The sequence below is a fragment of the Ictidomys tridecemlineatus genome, chromosome 5, assembly GCF_052094955.1.
Source record: "Ictidomys tridecemlineatus isolate mIctTri1 chromosome 5, mIctTri1.hap1, whole genome shotgun sequence".
NCBI lineage: Eukaryota > Metazoa > Chordata > Mammalia > Rodentia > Sciuridae > Ictidomys > Ictidomys tridecemlineatus.
This window is the reverse complement of record NC_135481.1, coordinates 128622418-128627952: the sequence shown is the minus strand read 5'-3', so window position 1 is coordinate 128627952 and position 5535 is coordinate 128622418.

Here is a 5535-nt window from a genome sequence, read left to right as displayed (position 1 = left end):
ATATAAGACAACTGAAAAAAAAGGGGGGGTACTTTTTACACATGACCGAGGTTAGGTAAGTGACCCTGGATGACCATGTTGATTCAGCCTAAGCCCATGAGCCCTTAAAAGCAGAAAGGTTTTTCTAGCTGTTAGCAGAAGACAAGAAGATGCAGTAGGAGAAGACACCAAGATCTGTATCATGGAATGTCGGAGACCAACCTTACACGTGACTGAGTCACACTCCCAGACTGGGTGCTGAGGCTCTCAGTTGCAGAAATGTGGCAGAGATTTCCCCACCCTTCTTGGGTCTGAGGATCAGTGTCTTGTGCATGGGTGTGTCTTGCTACAGCCCTATGGGTGAAGCTATGCTCACTTGTTCCTTTGTAATATAACCCCTTCCCCTGTTTAGGATAGAATCTTCCATGGAAGTGCCTTGTGTGTGTCCCCTTCTCTTACTGTGCCCTTGGGTGTGGCCTACCCAGGTATCAGTCAACCTGCTGGCAGTGGACATCATGAAGATAGACTCAGCCCCCTGAAACCTGTCCCCTTGCCTCATTTGAATAGCTTCTCCTCAATAAAAGGGATCAATGCGTACTCTCACTCTCTCTTTTCCTGCGAACCCTTAAGGTCAGAGGAGCCGTCACAGCGACCCCAAACAAAAAGGTATTTGTGTGTCTTGTGTGGTTATTTTGCGCAGCCCAGTTTTACTGGAGTGACCCCTGAGCCTTTTAGTCAAGAGAACCAAAACCCAGCAATGGAAGAGGATGCTTAATACCTGCTTTCCTTCCGAGAATCCATTTTGGAAAGTGTGAGGCAGAGGCGGCCAAAGAGACTCATCACCCTCAATAAAAATACTGATGAGGGGCTGGGATTGTGGCTCAGTGGTAGAGCACTCTCCTACCACGTGCAAAACCCTGAGTTCAATCCTCAGAACCACATATAAAATAAAATAAAGGTATTATGTCCTAAAAAATAAATATTTAAAAAAATGAGCTTCTCTGGAGGGTCACATTTCATCACCAATTGTGGAGGAATGAAGTACCTCCAGAGTGACTGATTACAAGAGAAGTATCAGACTTGTGCTGTTCTTAGGCCCCTGCCCCTTTACTAACTTTGCTTTTCACCCTGAGCTGCAATAAAACACACCCATGAGGGAGACTATATGTTGAGCCCTGTAATCCCTTCCAGTGAACCAGTGAACCTGGGGAAGGTTCTAGGGCATTCATGAAACAGCTTGGAAAATAACTCTTCTCCAGTGCTTTCAGCAAAACAAATAAATAAGCCAGGCACAATGGCACATGCCTGTAATCTCAGCAGTTCAGGAGGCTGAGGCAGAAGGATCAAGAGTTCAAAGTCAGCCTCAGTAACTTAATAAGGTCCTGAGCAACTTCATGAGACTCTGTCTCATATGAAAAAAAATAAAAAGGGGCTGGGTTGTGGCACAGTAGTTAAGCACTCCAGGGTTCAATCCCTGTACTAAAAACAAACAAATAAAAACACAAAACAACCAGCCCTGCTGACACCTACACAGAATTCATCCATATCGACCCAGGCATTAGACTTGTGTAAGCTATAAACTAATAATTTTATCTTGTATTAAGCCACTAATTTTAAGTCATTTTAATAACAGCAACCAATACAATGACAAAGTCAATACATGCTTATTGCTGTGACTAATAAAAGTGTGACTATGTTTATTTTTTAGCCCAAGATCAGAGCACCAGCAGATTCAGTGCCTGGTGAAACCCTATTCCTCAGTACAATGTGGTCTCCTGCAGAGTTGGAAGGGAAAGTGCCCAGGGAGATCTCTCCAGCTCATTTATAAGGTATTGATCCTACCTGAGGATGAAGCCATCATGACTTAATCACCTAACGTCCCCACCTAATTGGGTTTGGGGATCAAGAATGATAGATTTCACTCATCTGTTAATTATGCTAACATTACATTACCAAGCATCATGCAGTGCTAGGGATGCACCAAGCACAGCCAGCTTCTGACACCACTGTGCAGCACAGCCTAAATACACAGTCCTGGCCAAGGTTACACTGTCCTCACCACATCATCAAGGGTTAGTAAGCCCCCATATTTATTTTTTTAAAATAATTTAATAGTAAGTATTTGAAAATTAAAATATTTTCATGTGCTTGCTATATCAATATCAACTTTTCATAATTTTAAGAACATACATTAGAAAAGGAAAACAAATGCAGGGTACTTGGTCAATATATCATCACCTAAAATTATTTAAATTTTCTGATTTATTCTTTTCATTATATCTGGTAATTGAATTTCACATATTTTTTTTTAAAAATCAACTTTCAAAATCAATCCCAATTATCAATGGATTCTGAAATATGAATCCTCCACAGCCAATTTAACCACCAATTGCTGATACAAGTTAATCCATTGATTTAAGAAGCATTTACATAGCAACCACCATGAACGCCACTATTCTTGACACTATTTCTACCAGGGCACTCCCCTATGATCAAAATGGCAGACTGACACCTAGATGTGGCTTCCTTCCAGCTTAAGTGAAAATAAACAATTTTCACCATTTCCCATTCCTTTAATTAAAGGAGGGGTTAAAAATGCAATCCCAATTTAATGTAACTAAGAATAAGTATGCAATAGCTATTACTTACCTGATTTTAAAAAGCTCTATTTAGTTTTTCTTTTAAATATCTTTATTTATTTATTTTTAATGTGGTGCTGAGGATGGAACCCAGTGCCTCCCACATGTGAGGTAAGTGCTCTACCACTGAGCTAGAACCCCATCCCTCTATTTAGCTTTGAACCAAAGTTCTTTATATTCACAGATGCCTCATTAAGTTTTAACCCTTACTCACTTCTTTTTTTTTTTTTTTTTCAATGCTGGCAACAATTGAACCCAGGGCCCTGAACATAGTAAGCAAATGTTCTACCACTAAATTATGCTCCCAACCATATTATTAATTCTTAATTTGCATTTTTCTTAATCCTGGCATGGACATGGTTTTCTTTGCATTAGCTCAAATATTAATATCTACTTCTGATCATATTCCTGGCATCTGTTTCCTTAAGGCAAACACTAAAAATTCTTTCAAAGTCCATCCTGTTTTGCTTTTATCTATTGTTATCTTTTACCTACTATTACCTAGTTCTTCATTCAGTTAATACCAATATTTATTGCCAAGCTAATGAGTTTCAAAGATAAAAACAGACCACAATCTCTTTACTTATAAATAACAGAGTTTAAAATTAATAAAATTCTACTGAGGGCAATTGATTACCCAAGGATTATGATCATTCTGTGGCCTTATAGTCTTATTGATAAGCCATGTGCTAAGAAGTAGTGCTTTTAAGCTAACATCCTTCCTCTTGCCATGGAAATTGAGAAAAAAGAAAAAGTTATCCAACATTCTTAGCCTTAATTAAATGAAGCTAAACTATGTATCTTGTTATTGTGGTAAATTATACATTAGCACAAACTTTACCACTTTAGCTGTTTTCAGGCCTCCAATTCTGCAGCATTGAGTCCATTCATTCTGGTCTCCTCCACCCATCTCTAGAACTTTTTCATCTTCCCAAACTGAAGATTTGTATCCGCTTAACAATAGCTGCCCCTTCTCCTCTCAGCCAGCCCCTGGCAACCACCTAAACTATATTTTCAATCAGAAAAAGCAATTTCTTCTCCCTCTGACAAAACTTCCTAAGTCCACACCCCCACCAGGTGCTCACCAGACTGGTGCCCGTACTGTGCAGAGGGCTCCAACACTCTCTCTTTACAACCTGTCTTTCAGAGCACAGGATGATTGACATATTAAGTACTAAGTCTATAATAAACTTGAGCTATTAGAATATTAAAAAGTTAAGCAAACAAAATTTAAATTTTTGAAAAGAAGCATCAATATGCACTCAGAAGTGGAAACTATGTCACTTATCATATCATTTGAAATAAATAGTTATAATTTTTAGGAATCTCAAAGGCCATGAATGGCAAGGGCCACCTAGGTTCATGAACACATACGTGCTCCATAGGAAGATTCTTCATCACATGTGTTTTTAAATTTTAAGTATCTCTTGAAAATCTCTGTTAATCAGAGGTCACAGAGGAATAAATTTATTGGATTAAACAATGCCAAGGCAATGCAAACCACTGAGTAACTAAACAAAAATAAAATGGATTGACTTCTGGATCCCTAGGCCTCATAAAGAAATAATGAAAGAACATTCTCAGTATTTCACTGGATTACAAAACTGTTCTGCTTTTCCTTATTTCATTAATTAAACATTGGCAATGTGTCTTTTTAAGCTACTTGTGTCTTTCATGCATTTGAAAGCTTGTTCAAGTGCTTTTGGAGGCTCTATTTTTATAGCTGGTCTAGAAGATTGCAGTGACCCATAGGAACTGGCAAAATTTATACTCTTATAGACCATGTTTCCCAACAGAGGAACATACCCAGAAGCTTTCTTCTCATCAATATTATTTCCTGTTCCTCCTGCTATCACTGAAAATCAGGAGGTAGCTGGTCACCCAGTCTGAGCTCCCATTTCTTCATGGGTGGCCACAGCCATGACTTTCATTCTCTCTCCAAGGTCAATATACAGCCACTGGTATTTATTTGATAAAAGTGGAATCCAGCTACCACTTCCATTTTGTGGAAATGGATATAAGAAAAATTGTATATTTAAAATCCTGCATTTTCCCTCATTGCACCTCTGAAAGCAAGATGGGTCCCTAGCAGCTCTACTAGAAGCACCAGGAAAATTCAACCAGGGTTCTCACTCTGATCGGGAAATAATAGCTTCAATGTGTGGTACCACTGTTTCCATCAGTACACATTAGGTTGAACAAAGTGAACTTCCTTGAATGGATTGTTCCAGGATATCTACCCAGTGAAAGAAAACATACTAGCTCTTTGTACATCAAATAAAAAAAAATAAAAAGCTTCAAAAAAGCTTATTAAGAATGTGCTCAGCAGTAGAGCACTCACCTAGCACGTGTGAGGCTCTGAGTTATATCCTCAGCACCACATGAAAATAAATAAAATACAGATATTGTATCCAACTACAACTAAAAAATAAATACTAAAAAAGAATGTGAACATTGGGCTGGGGCTGGGGCTCAGTGGTAGCACATTTGCCTGGCATGTGTGAGGCACTGGTTTCGATTCTCAGCACCATGTATGAATAAACAAAATAAAGATTTATCAATAACTAAAAAAAATTTAAAAAAGAATGTGAATATCAATGAAACATAAATTAGAGTATATACTTTCCCATAATTACACACACACACACACACACACAATAAAGAACACAGGAAGGGTAAATTGATGAAGGTTACATTAACTGTTCTGATCTTAAACCCCTGGCTCTCTGGTGTTTGCTAGTTCGTTGCTAATCTGGGTAGAAGCCGAAAGAGTCAACTCAAAACAGGGTTGAACAGCACATCAAGGTTCCCTGGAACTCTTGCCTTTATTGGCCTTTATGCATGATTTCCCCTTTATTGGACATGAAGAAAAATATCCAGACCATAGTACATCTAGAAAACCTTAATCCTGGATCCC